General features: G+C 36.0%; 1 protein-coding gene across 1 annotated transcript in view; it reads right to left on the bottom strand.

The window, feature by feature from the left end:
- Positions 1-3,340: 3,340 nt before the first annotated feature.
- KLRK1 (killer cell lectin like receptor K1) overlaps positions 3,341-14,983 on the bottom strand; it is a 61,003-nt gene continuing 49,360 nt past the window's right edge. The window contains exons 9-11 of the transcript XR_010321901.1: positions 4,761-4,859; positions 3,986-4,090; positions 3,341-3,564 (exon numbers count right to left, since the gene is read on the bottom strand). The gene's annotated coding sequence lies outside the window, so the exon portion shown is untranslated. The remainder of the gene's footprint in view (positions 3,565-3,985; positions 4,091-4,760; positions 4,860-14,983) is intronic.

Here is a 14,983-nt window from a genome sequence, read left to right as displayed (position 1 = left end):
GAATAACTTGCCTAAAGTTAAAATAGCTGGTAAATGAGAATCAGGATTCAAATCAATGCAGCCTGGTTACAGTCTCTATTAAGTGAGATAAATATTATAGGAGTTAAAGCTGTATACCTTGTAGATGATTAGGGTGTTTAAAGTATTCGTGTGAGTATTTCTAGATTTTGTAGTCTACACATGCACTTACTGCTATGTTGGAAGGAAAACCATATTTGTATATATTAAACTGTAAATGGGACTTAAAAAATAGACATAATCCCTTATTAAAAACAGAAATGAAACCATGAAAAGTGAATGTCATAGTAGTGACAACGTTATCTGACATTGGTAAGAAATTCAGTGAGCTGGTGCAGATTGTGTCTATACGCCAAAATGCATGAGTTCAGCAGTTCTGTGGATGAATGCATGTCACTGTGTTTGAGACTTGTGTGTCCATGTGTGTGCATTCCAGTTACATCTATAAGATTATAAAGATGGATTTTGAAGACAGGAGTTTTGTTTGTTTGTCTTTTCGGTTTTTCGTTTGTTTCTCCTGACATTGAAGATAACAAAAAAGACATCTGTTTTTCAGGATCAATTCTTACAACTCCTACCTAGTTGATTGTCATTAAAATTTACAAAAGTATTGATTGTGAAACAGAGAGAATGAATATTTAGGTATTAGATGTGGTGATCTCTCTTTTGGGATGATTTAGAGGGATGATTTTGGATGATTTATAGGGTCGCTATGAGTCAGAATCGACTCGGTGGCACTGGGTTAGAGTGGTTTCAGGGTTTTCTGGTGGCAGATTCTGCTGCCTGTATAGTTTGTTTTAGATGATGCTGAAAAGGCTGGTTAACTCCTGACAAGACAAACAGCAGAATCTTCCATTAATGGTGTGGAAAACTCTTCTAGTTACTGAACTTCTTTCTTCTTTACCAGTAGAACAACAATTTTGTTCAGGCACACAATGTGTTCAACGAAAGCTGCATATTTTTAGTTCAAATCGGGATGAATGTGGCACAGTTCTGACAACTGAGATGTAAGGAGATGCCGGTGAATAGGGTTTCCATGAGTCTTTTACCTTTCACCTACCAACATTTTCCCTCTGATCATTCAGATCTAAATCACAATCCAAGGATAATTGATGACACAGAAAAATGGGTGGGACCTGGACATTGGGGATCATCACACCAGCCCTGGACTACCTCCTAAATTCTTGAAGGTGAAAAAGCAAACCAAATGACAAAATCACAAACCAAATAAGCAAAATACCAGTATTTGGTTAAGACAGAGTAGTTGAAGTCTGCTTCTTAAAAGATAATACTTTCCTAATTCTATCTAATCAATCTTCAGTTGACAGCCTCCTTTATAGAAAATGTTTAGGAATTGCTCAGTCTGGTGTTAGCCTACAGAAAGAGAAACATTTAATTGTATTATTTAAGTCATTTGGCTAAGTGGCAGAAATAGTCAAAAAATTATTAACTGATGAAATACTTGTTATTTCCTTTTCTCCACCCGTATTACTGATGCAGTTGGTGATAAGGAGAAGAAAGATTTTAGGAAACAAAGAAATATTGGAACCTTAATTATATGTAGCTCAGTTCACCAATTAAAGAACACTGCCAATAAAAAAAGAAAAAAAATTATTATTTAGTTAGAAGAATAAGGTAGATGCTGGATAATGATCTGAAAGTTTTTTTTTTTTTTTTTTTTTTTGAGCTTTGGATCTCGGTGGAGAGTTAACCTTCTTTAACTTCTCCCTTCGTTAAGGGCTTTGACTACTCTGCTGCTCATTTAAGCTGTTCTCATGCATCTTAGATTTGTAATTTTGTGCAAGCAAGTTATTTAAATTGTTTCAGCTTTACTTTTTAGTGGTGCAGTGGTTAAGACCTTGGCTGCTAACAAAAGCGTCAGCAGTTTGAATCCTCCAGCCACTCCTTGTAAACCCTATAGGTCACTTCTACTCTATCCTATATGGTCGCTGTGAGTTGGACTTGACTTGACCTTAAGAGGTTTTTAATTAACAACATAAAAATTATAAATTTGACATGGAGTTTGAACGAGATTATCTGAATAAATTGCTTAGTACAATACTTATGATCTTTTTACTTTCCTCTTTTTCCATCCTATTTTCACTTTTCTTCATTATCATATCATGGAATCATCAATAATGGAATTTAACAACTGATCATACACACATTAGATAACCAAAAGCCAAAACCAAACCCATGGCCATTGAGTCGAATCTGACTCATAGTGACCCCATAGGACAGAGTAGATCTGCCCCATAGATTTTCCAAGGGGTGCCTGATGGATTTGAACTGCCGACCTTTTGGTTAGTAGCCATAGCACTTAACCACTACACCACTAGGCTTTCCCACATTAGATAAGTATGCTTTTAATATTCTGAACTGGTATTTTAAAACAGCAGGAAGAGACTTACTTGTCCAAGGGAAAATCTGTGCCATTTAGCCAAATCCATTTCTGTTGGCTGTTTTTATAATATAAATTGATCCAAAACTTTTTATGATGCAGAGTGCGTTGCATCTTAGACAATTTTTTAATATAATCCTGGATAGAATGAGAACAGATAAAATTAAACCTGGTATCTTTTGTTGGTTTTCCTTAGAGAGATTAAAAAATTTTTAAACTTTAGTACACGGTTTTACATTACCTGGAGTTATATCACTGTAGTAAAAAGTAAATACTCCTGGGATTCTTTTGCCACACCCAGAATAAATAATAATTCATTTATTCATTAAACAGCCATTATGGAGTTTTTATTATAGTCTGAGTATTGTGCCCCAAGATATTGGGTATTAAAAGGCAGAAAATGAGCTTAAGCCCCTCCCCCCAAAAAACCTAGTGCTGCTACCTAAAAATTTAAGATAGAGGCAAAAAAATAGGCTATTTCTATGAAAAGAGAAATACAGAATAAAACAACACTTATCAGGAACTGTTACATGACCAAGATAATCAGCTTTTTTAATTTTGCGGGGGGTGTAGTGATTCTAAGATAAACCTGAAAGGTGGATAGGCATTTATCAGGAAAAGGTAACACAGGCTGGGAAGTGAAGAGTACTGTCAGGAGCAGACTGAATTACACTTGGAGGAGGACTGCATAAGAGAGTGTGTTGAAACAATTGAATGAAAGAGTGAGAGTGATGGAGAGCCACTGGTGACAAACTAGAGAGATGGGCAAGAGTTAGGATGTCAAAGAAACTTGAACAAATGGTGTGCACTGGGGACGTTACACTAGGCCCTGAGAAGGCCTCTGAGGGATCTAAGAAAGAGATGGCATAACCTGATGCATACCATATGAAGGCCCCTGTGCTGGGACATGAAATTTAAAAGAAAGGAAGCCTGGGGTCTAAGATATTTTTCCTGGTGCGACAGTGACATATAAGAAACATATACAGTCTTTACCATCTCTTCTTCAGTCTTTATTTTTAGAAAACTTGAAAGCAAAGTGTTACAATAAAGCTGACAGTCTCTCCAATGAGATACATTTTCAGAAAAAAAGTAGCAGTTTTTCCCATGCTGGTGCCAGTTGTCCTCACAAGGCTGACATTTCCAAACTACAGGAAAAAAAAAAAAAAGAACAAATTTAAGTGTCTCTCTTGTAAGAACAACAATAAAAAAGTGCATTTATAAATGAAAAATTAGGTGTTTAAATTGTGAAAAATAAATCATAAGCAATACATAAATTAAATAATGAAAATATATTCCCACAGTTTAGGCTGCTGCTCTGCTAACTTCAATGATGCTAAGAAATAACTAATGATACTATAATTCTAGGAACACAATTGTTATTAATAAGTCAGTATTAACAATAACTCACAATTTTAAGTGGATTTTTGTGGCTATATAACCTGAATATCTAACATATGTGTAATATTTGCATGTTTATTTATATATAGAGATACACATATTTTTTTTTTTTATACATACAATTATGTTCTAACTCTTAGAAAACTTGTGGTCTCATTCCTAAATTACCTTGAGTATTTGTTGATGGTTGCTTAATCCCTGAAATTCCTGAAATAATTTCCGTCTGATCTGTTTGCCGGCTGGAGGTAAGATTTCCTGAATGTATGTCTGCTACTGAATTACAAATAACAAACATCAGTTTGACTTATTACATTTAATTTAAAATTGTTACTTCACAAACACTTTGTTATGGGAACGTTAAATGGAATAAAACATTATCATTGACCTCATAACTGGAGAATAATACACAAACAAGTTTAATTAAAACACTAGCCTGACAGAAAAATTAGCTTAATATAAGTGAGAGTACAAATTATAGAGCAACTGACTCTGATTACAGAAAACTTGGGGGAGATTTCTCAGAAAAATCTTAATCAGAGTTTTAAGTATGAGAAATAAGATTAACAAGTCAAGGACAAAAGAGAAGATATTCTGAGTAGAAAATGGTTAGTAAAGTGATAAAAAAAATTTTTTTGGCTCTTAAAATTACTTGTAACAGATATACCAAAAAAAAACTGTTGCCTTCGAGTCAATTCCGACTCATACTGACCCTATAGGATAGAGTAGAACTGCACCATAGGAGTACCTGGTGGAGTCAAACTGCCAACCTTTTGGTTAGCAACTGTAGCACTTAACCACTATGCCACCAGGATTTCCAACAGATATACAGTGCCTAGAATATAATTGGTGCTCAATAAATTAAATTGTAAAATAAATTACCTTAAAGAGATTTATTTCTAAAAACAGTGAACAAGCTGACTTCTTTTCTATTATAGAGACTTACACTTTGTGGCTAAGATGCCCACAGACAAAAGGAGCACCAAGCAGATGATCCACAGAACTACGGCAATGGATTTCCATGAGGGAGATGGGGCAGAAAAATCTATTAGAAAGAGATGAGTAAGACTTTTTCAGTATTAGCTTTCATATGTTTATACATTTCTTCATAGTTTCTGATTGGTTCATAATCAAATTCCAAAGGAATGGCTGCAAGATATTGTACATCTGCCAAATTATATTAAATTGTTTTTGGAGTTAATGGTCTTAATATAAATTTTACTATCAGGCACAAATATAAAATATTTGTTTCCTTCTTAAAATAACTATACTTATATGTAATAATTCTATAACATTTAGAAAATTGAAAAAAGATAAAAAATTAAAAATCAATTCTGAATTGTTTCTCTCAGAAGCCACCATAATTTTCTTTTATTGACTTTACTGTGTTTATTTTACATATTTAAAGTTTATTTTAACATTTTCACAAGCCATTATTTTTTTTTTAATGTTTGTGAATTGACTCCATAATATTCACTCCATGGTTATATGATAATTTACTTGACTATTCTGCTCTTTTCAGAAACTGAGGTAACTTTCATTTCTTTTCTATGATTAAAAAAAATACAGCAGGGAGGCGGAGCCAAGATGGCAGAATAGACAGATGCTTCCAGCAAGCCCTCTTTACAACACAGACCAGAAAAAACAAGTGAAATGAGTATATTTGTCACAAGCTGGGAACGCTGAGAATCAAAGGCAAGCTTAGACAATGAACTGAGGGGTAGAGGGAGGAAAAGACCATTCAGAAGTGGAGAGGAGTTACTGGACCTGAATCGCAGGGAGCCCTCAGGCACCGTTCCCAGAGCAGCGGTGGCAGAGGCGGCAGCGGTGACGGGGTGATACTAGCGTTCAGCCGCAGTTTCCTCAGGGAGAAGCAGCCAGCCACACAGCCTGCTCACCTCTGGAAACTGAGGAGAATGGCGCTCTCGGCAAAAGCAAAGTACTTGTGTATATTTTACCACACCCACCCACCCCCCACAATACAGCTTCAACGGCTGAATCTCTGGACCTGAGATAGACCCTGGTGAGCACCTAGAGCCATCCTCCCAGCCTTGTGGAAGGAAAAAATTTGCAACTGGGTGTAAAAGATAATTTGCTAGCTCCATTAACTGGGGGAACTCAGGACAGAAGTATAGACCTTGAACACCTTTCTGTTCTGGATGGATCTGCGTGGGTCTATTTTGGGAGAATAGGCCCTTGTTGGCAAACTCCAACCATTTAAGCTATGCAGTGGACAGGTGGGTGTTTGACATTTGACATTGCTTTGCCTATTAAACAAGGTCCTTACCTACCCACACCAGGAACCTAAGGGGTGGTAGGTCCACTCGGGTTACCCAGCCACCCACGACAGGAGTCCAAAGATAACTGGTACCTCCCAGTCCTTACAACCAAAAACTTTGGGTGCCCACGGCCCCTCTACACAACCCACCCACCAGCACGTTCTAGAGAACAGAGACGCGTTTTCCTCAGAGACACATGGAGGTTGGCTCTCAGCCCCCTACCTTGTTCAGAGCGTGACCCCCTGCTGCAATCAGATACTGGTATATACGTCAATCACCCCTGCCCCTCTAAGACTTTAGGACAGAACCTGTACCACACACTTGATGATCAGCAACCTGGAAACCTGAGTTGAATTCATACAAAATAACTGAATGGGCTCCTAGGCTGATATACCTGATAACATCTACTGCCAGCCAAGGACAGGACACCAGAGCTCCAAAGGCGAAAACAATCATGCTGGCTCACTCAAGCAACCCATAGGTGTATACCAAAAAAAAAAAAAAGTGAGCAGCTACGACATGGTAAGCAAGCATAAACTAATACAACAACTTATAGAAGGCTCAGAGACAACACTCAATATCAAGTCACATAAAGAAACAGACCATGATCACCTCAACAGGTGCTCAGAACAAAGAATCCAGGGATCTTCTAGATGAAAGTGCATTCCTGGAATTACCAGAGCCAGAATACAAAAGATTAATATATAGAACCTTTCAAGACATCAGGAAGGACATGAGGCAGTTGGCAGAATAAGCCAAGGAACACACAGATAAAGCGATGAAGAAATTAGAAAGATTATTCAGGAACATAATGAAAAGTTTAATAAGCTGGAAAAATCCATAGACAGCAATCAGAAATTCAGAAGATTAACAATAAAATTACAGAATTAGACAACTCAATAGAAAGTCAGAGGAGCAGAATTGAGCAAGTAGAAGCTAGAATTTCTGAACTCGAAGATAAATCACTTGGCACTAATATATTTGAAGAAAAGCCAGATACAAGAATTAAAAAAAATGAAGAAACCTTAAGAATCATGTGGGACTCTATCAAGAGAAGTAACCTATGAATGATTGGAGTACCAGAAGAGGGAGGGATAACAGAAAATAGTTGAAGATTTTTTGGCAGAAAGCTTCCCTGATATCGTGAAAGATGAGAAGATATCTTTTCAAGATGCTCATCGAACTCCACATAAGGTCGGTGTTAAAAGAAAGTCACCAAGATATATCATAATCAAACTTGCCAAAACCAAAGATAAAGAGAGAATTATAAGAGCACTACAGGATAAATGAAAAGTCACCTAAAAGGAGAGCCAATAAGAATGAGCTCAGACCACATGGAAGAAACCATGCAGGCAAGAAGGCAATGGGATGACCTACTTAAAAAATTGAAGGAAAAAATTTCTTGCCAAGAATCATATATCCAGCAAAGGTGTCTCTTACATGTGAAGGTGAAATTAAGACATTTCCACATAAACACAAGTTTAGAGAATTCATAAAAACCAAACCAACACTACAAGAAATACTAAAGGGAGTTCTTTGGTTAGGAAATCAATAATATCAGGTATCAGCCCCAGACTAGAACACTGCGCAGAGCAACCAGAAGTCAACTCAGACAGCAAAATCCAAAAAAAAAAAAGCAAGATATATATATAGATAGATAGATATAAAAGTCCAAAACAGGGTAACAGGAATGTTATTATATAAAAGAAGACAACATTAAAATAATAAAGAGGGACTAAGAAAAGTAATCATATACCTTCCATATGGAGAGGAAGATACAGCAAGACAAAGAAATAAAAGGTAGTTTTAAATTTAGAAAAATAGGGGTAAATAATAAGGTAACCACAAAGGAGGCAAAGTATCCTACTCATCAAAATAAAATACAAGGGAAAAATAGACTCAGTAGAAACAAAATCAACAACAACAAATATGAGGAAAGGACAATCAATATATAAAGAAAATCTACTCAACACATAAAATCAAGTAGGAAAAAGAAACTGTCAACAGCACACAAAAAAAGACATCAAAATGATAGCACTAAATTCATACCTATCCATAATTACCCTGAATGTAAATGGACTAAATGCACCAATAAAGAGACAGAGAGTGACAGAATGGATTAAAAAACAAGATCCATCTATATGCTGCCTACAAGAGACACAAAGTAGACTTAGAGACACAAACAAACTAAAACTCAAAGGATGGAAAAAATATATCAAGCAAACAACAATCAAAAAAGAGCAGGAGTGGCAATATTAATTTCTGACAAAATAGACTTTAAAGTTAAATCCATAGACACTATAAAATGATTAAAGGGACAATACACCAAGAAGATATAGCCATATTAAATATTTATGCACCCAATGACAGGGCTGCAAGATACATAAAACAAACTCTATCAGCATTGAAAAGTGAGATAGACAACTACACAATAATAGTAGGAGACATCAACACAACACTTTCAGTGAAGGACAGGACATCCAGAAAGAAGCTCAATAAAGACAAGAAAGATCTAAATGCCACAATCAACCAACTTGACCTCATAGACATATACAGAACACTCCACCCAACAGCAACCAAATATACTTTTCTTTTCTAGTGCACATGGAACATTCTCTAGAATAGACCACATATAAGGTCATAAAGCAAGCCTTAGCAGAATCCAAAACTTTGAAATGTTACAAAGCATCTTCTCTGACCATAAGGCCATAAAAGTGGAAATCAATAACGGGAAAAGAAATCAAACACTTGGAACCTGAACAACACCCTGCTCAAACAAGACTGGATTATAGATGACATTAAGGATGGAATAAAGAAATTCAGAGAAACCAATGAGAATGAAAACACTTCCTATCAGAGCCTTTGGGGCACAGCAAAGGCCATGCTCAGAGGCCAAGTTATATCAATAAATGTATACATCCAAAAAGAAGAAAGGGCCAAAATCAAAGAATTATCCCTATAACTTGAACAAATAGAAAGAGAGCAACAAAAGAAACACACAGGCACCAGAAGAAAACAAATAAAAACTAGAGCTGAACTAAATGAAATAGAAAACAGAAAAACAATTGAAAGAATTAACAAGACCAAAAGCGGGTTCTTTGAAAAAATCAACAAAATTGATAAACCACTGGCCAAACTGACAAAAGGAAAACAGGAGAGGAAGCAAATAACCTGAATAAGAAATGAGAGGGGTGATATTATAGAAGACCCAACTGAAATTAAAAGAATTGTATCAGATTACTATTAAAATCTATACTCAAACAAATGTGATAACCTAGAAGAAATGGATGAATTCCTAGAAAAACACTACCTACCTAAACTAACACAAACAGAGGTAGAACAACTAAATAGACCCATAACAAAAGAAGAGGTTGAAAACGCAATCAAAAAACTCCCAACAGAGGCGGCGCCAAGATGGCAGACTACGTGGACACTACCGCGGATCCCTCTTGCAACAAAGACTCGGAAAAACAAGTGAATCGATCACATATATAACAATCTACGAACTCTGAACAACAAACACAGACTTAGAGACGGAGAACGAACAAATACTGGCAGACAGCGATCGTTTTCAGAACTAAGAGCCAGAGTACCAGCTGATTACCTGGAAAATCTAGTTTCCCAGTAACGGCTGGGAGACAGCAGTCCATATCAAACCACATAAAGAAACAGACCATGACAGCTTCTCCAACCCCCCAAACAAAAGAATCAAATTCTTTCCCAAATGAACACACAATCCTGGAATTATCAGATACAGAATATAAAAAACTAATTTACAGATTGCTTAAAGATATCACAAATGAAATTAGGATAACTGCAGAAAAAGCCAAGGAACACAACGATAAAACTATTGAAGAACTCAAAAAGGCTATTCAAGAACATAGTGGAAAAATTAATAAGTTGCAAGAATCCATAGAGAGACAGCATGTAGAAATCCAAAAGATTAACAATAAAATTACAGAATTAGACAACGCAATAGGAAGTCAGAGGAGTAGACTCAAGCAATTAGAATGTGGACTGGGACTTCTGGAGGACCAGGGAATCAACTCCAACATAGCTGAAAAAAAAATCAGATAAAAGAATTTAAAAAAATGAAGAAACCCTAAGAATCATGTGGAACTCTATCAAGAAGGATAACTTGCGAGTGATTGGAGTCCCAGAACAGGAAGGGGGGACAGAAAACACAGAGAAAATAGTTGAAGAGCTCCTGACACAAAACTTCCCTGACATCATGAAAGACGAAAGGATATCTATCCAAGATGCTCATCGAACCCCATTTAAGATTGATCCAAAAAGAAAAACACCAAGACATATTATCATCAAACTTGCCAAAACCAAAGACAAACAGAAAATTTGAAAAGCAGCCAGGGAGAAAAGAAAGGTTTCCTTCAAGGGAGAATCAATAAGAATAAGTTCAGACTACTCAGCAGAAACCATGCAGGCAAGAAGGGAATGGGACGACGTATACAGAGCACTGAAGGAGAAAAACTGCCAACCAAGGATCATATATCCAGCAAAACTCTCTCTGAAATATGAAGGAGAAATTAAGATATTTACAGATAAACACAAGTTTAGAGAATTTGCAAAAACTAAACCAAGACTGCAAGAAATGCTTAAGGAGATTGCTTGGCCTGATGACCAATAATATCAGGTACCAGCACAATACAAGGTCACAAAACAGAACGTCCTGATATCAAAGCAACTCAAATAGGGAAAGCACAAAAACAAACAAAGTAAGATTAATTCAAATAAATAAATAAATAAACAAAATAATACACATAACAGGAAATCATGGAAATCAATAGATAAACGATCACAATAATCAAAAAGAGGGAATAAATATAGGAGGCATTGAACTGCCAGATGGAGAGTGATACAAGGCGATATAGAACGATAACAGATAGGTTTTTACTTAGAAAAATAGGGGTAAATAATAAGGTAACCACAAAAAGGAATATCAATTCCATAACTCAAGAAAAACGTAATGACACAACAAAGATAAATATTATGAAAATGAGAATCTCACAATCTACTAAGAAAAACGTCTCAGCACAAAAAACTATGTGGAAAAATGAAAAAGCCAACAACACACATGAAAAGGCATCAAAATGAGAGCACTAAAAACTTATTTATCTATAATTACGCTGAATGTAAATGGACTAAATGCACCAATAAAGAGACAGAGAGTCACGGACTGGATAAAGAAACACGATCCATCTATATGCTGCCTACAAGAGACACACCTTAGACTTAGAAACACAAACAAACTAAAACTCAAAGGATGGAAAAAAATATATCAAGCAAATAATAAGCAAAAAAGAAGAGGAGTAGCAATATTAATTTCTGACAAAATAGACTTTAGACTTAAATCCACCACAAAGCATAAAGAAGGACACTATATGATGATAAAAGGGACAATTGATCAGGAAGATATAACCATATTAAATATTTACGCACCCAATGACAGGGCTGCAAGATACATAAATCAAATTTTAAAAGAATTGAAAAGCGAGATAGACACCTCCACATTTATAGTAGAGGACTTCAACACACCACTTTCGGAGAAGGACCAGACATCCAGTAAGAAGCTCAATACAGACATGGAAGACCTCCTTACAACAATCAACCAACTTGACCTCATTGACTTATACAGAACTCTCCACCCAACTGCTGCAAAATATACTTTTTTTTCTAGTGCACATGGAACATTCTCTAGAATAGACCACATATTAGGTCATAAAACAAATCTTGGTAGAATCCAAAACATCGAAATATTACAAAGCATCTTCTCAGACCACAAGGCAATGAAGCTAGAAATCAATAACAGAAAAACTAGAGAAAAGAAATCAAATACTTGGAAAATGAACAATACCCTCCTGAAAAAAAGACTGGGTTATAGAAGACATCAAGGAGGGAATAAGGAAATTCTTAGAAAGCAACGAGAATGAAAATACTTCCTATCAAAACCTCTGGGACACAGCAAAAGCAGTGCTCAGAAAAAACCAATTTATATCGATAAATGCACACATACAAAAAGAAGAAAGAGCTAAAATCAGAGAACTGTCCCTACAACTTGAACAAATAGAAAGTGAGCAACAAAAGAACCCATCAGGCACCAGAAGAAAACAAATAATAAAAATTACAGCTGAACAAAATGAATTAGAGAACAGAAAAACAATTGAAAAAATTAACAAAGCCAAAAGCTGGTTTTTTGAAAAAATTAACAAAAGTGATAAACCATTGGCCAGACTGACTAAAGAAAAACAGGAAAGGAAACAAATAACCCGAATAAGAAACGAGAAGGACCACATCACAACAGAGCCAAGTGAAATTAAAAGAATCAGTTCAGATTACTATGAAAAATAGTACTCTAACAAATTTGAAAACCTAGAAGAAATGGATAAATTCTTGGAACAATACTACCTACCTAAACTAACACATTCAGAAGTAGAACAACTAAATAGACCCATAACAAAAAAAGAGATTGAAACGGTAATCAAAAAACTTCCAACAAAAAAAAGTCCTGGCCCACATGGCTTCACTGCAGAGTTCTACCAAACCTTCAGAGAAGACTTAACACCACTACTACTGAAGGTATTTCAAAGCATAGAAAGAGACAGAATACTACCCAACTCATTCTATGAAGCTACCATCTCCCTGATACCAAAACCAGGTAAAGACATTACAAAAAAAGAAAATTTTAGACCTATATCCCTCATGAACATAGATGCAAAAATCCTAAACAAAATTCTAGCCAATAGAATCCAACAACACATCAAAAAAATAATTCACCCTGATCAAGTGGGATTTATAGCAGGTATGCAAGGCTGGTTTAATATCAGAAAAACCATTAATGTAATCCATCACATAAATAAAACAAAAGATAAAAACCACATGATCTTATCAATAGATGCAGAAAAGGCATTTGACAAAGTTCAACACCCATTTATGATAAAAACTCTTACCAAAATAGGAATTGAAGGAAAATTCCTCAACATAATAAAGGGCATCTATGCAAAGCCAACAGCCAATATCACTCTAAGTGGAGAGAACCTGAAAGCATTTCCCTTGAGAACGGGAACCAGACAAGGATGCCCTTTATCACCGCTCTTATTCAACATCGTACTTGAAGTCCTAGCCAGGGCAATTAGGCTACACAAAGAAATAAAGGGTTTCCGGATTGGCAAGAAGGAAGTAAAGCTATCACTATTTGCAGATGACATGATCTTATACACTGAAAACCCTAAGGAATCCTCCAGAAAACTACTGAAACTAATAGAAGAGTTTGGCAGAGTCTCAGATTATGAAATAAACATACAAAAATCACTTGGATTCCTCTACATCAACAAAAAGAACACCGAAGAGGAAATCACCAAATCAATACCATTCACAGTAGCCCCCAAGAAGATAAAATACTTAGGAATAAATCTTACCAAGGATGTAAAAGACCTATACAAAGAAAACTATAAAACTCTGCTACAAGAAATTCAAAAGGACATACTTAAGTGGAAGAACATACCCTGCTCATGGATAGGAAGGCTTAACATAGTAAAAATGTCTATTCTACCAAAAGCCATCTATACATACAAAGTACTTCCAATCCAAATACCAATGTCATGTTTTAAGGGGATAGAGAAACAAATCACTAATTTCATCTGGAAGGGAAAGAACCCCTGGATAAGCAAAGCATTACTGAAAAAGAAGAAGAAAGTGGGAGGCCTCACTCTACCTGATTTCAGAACCTATTATACAGCCACAGTAGTCAAAACAGCCTGGTACTGGTACAACAGCAAGTACAGAGACCAATGGAACAGAATTGAGAACCCAGATATAAATCCATCCACGTATGAGCAGCTGATATTTGACAAAGGACCAGTGTCAGTTAATTGGGGAAAAGATAGTCTTTTTAACAAATGGTGCTGGCAGAACTGGATATCCATTTGCAAAAGAATGAAATAGGACCCATACCTCACACCATGCACAAAAACTAACTCCAAGTGGATCAAAGACCTAAACATAAAGACTAAAACGATAAAGATCATGGAAGAAAAAATAGGGACAACCCTAGGAGCCCTAATACAGGGCATAAACAGAATACAAAACATTACCAAAAATGATGAAGAGAAACCAGATAACTGGGAGCTCCTCAAAATCAAACACCTATGCTCATCTAAAGACTTCACCAAAAGAGTAAAAAGACCACCAGCTATGACATCTCCGACCAGCACCTGATCTCTAAAATCTACATGATTCTGTCAAAACTCAACCACAAAAAGACAAGCAACCCAATCAAGAAGTGGGCAAAGGATATGAACACACATTTCACTAAAGAAGATATTCAGGCAGCCAAGAGATACATGAGAAAATGCTCTCGATCATTAGCCATTAGAGAAATGCAAATTAAAACTACCATGAGATTCCATCTCACACCAACTAGACTGGCATTAATCCAAAAAACACAAAATAAATGTTGGAGAGGCTGTGGAGAGATTGGAACTCTCATACACTGCTGGTGGGATTGTAAAATGGTACAACCACTTTGGAAATCCATCTGGCGTTATCTTAAACAGTTAGAAATAGAACTACCATACAACCCAGAAATCCCACTCCTCGGAATATACCCTAGAGGTACAAGAGCCTTCACACAAACAGACATATGCACACCCATGTTTATTGCAGCTCTGTTTACAATAGCAAAAAGCTGGAAGCAACCAAGATGTCCGTCAACGGATGAATGGGTAAATAATTTTTTTTTTTTGTTTACAATAGCAAAAAGCTGGAAGCAACCAAGATGTCCGTCAACGGATGAATGGGTAAATAAATTGTGGTATATTCACACAATGGAATACTACGCATCGATAAAGAACAGTGACGAATCTCTGAAACATTT

This window comes from Loxodonta africana, chromosome 4 (genome assembly GCF_030014295.1).
Source record: "Loxodonta africana isolate mLoxAfr1 chromosome 4, mLoxAfr1.hap2, whole genome shotgun sequence".
Classification (NCBI taxonomy): Eukaryota; Metazoa; Chordata; class Mammalia; order Proboscidea; family Elephantidae; genus Loxodonta; species Loxodonta africana.
Note: the sequence above shows the minus strand (reverse complement) of the source record. Positions and strands in the feature narration are given on the sequence as shown.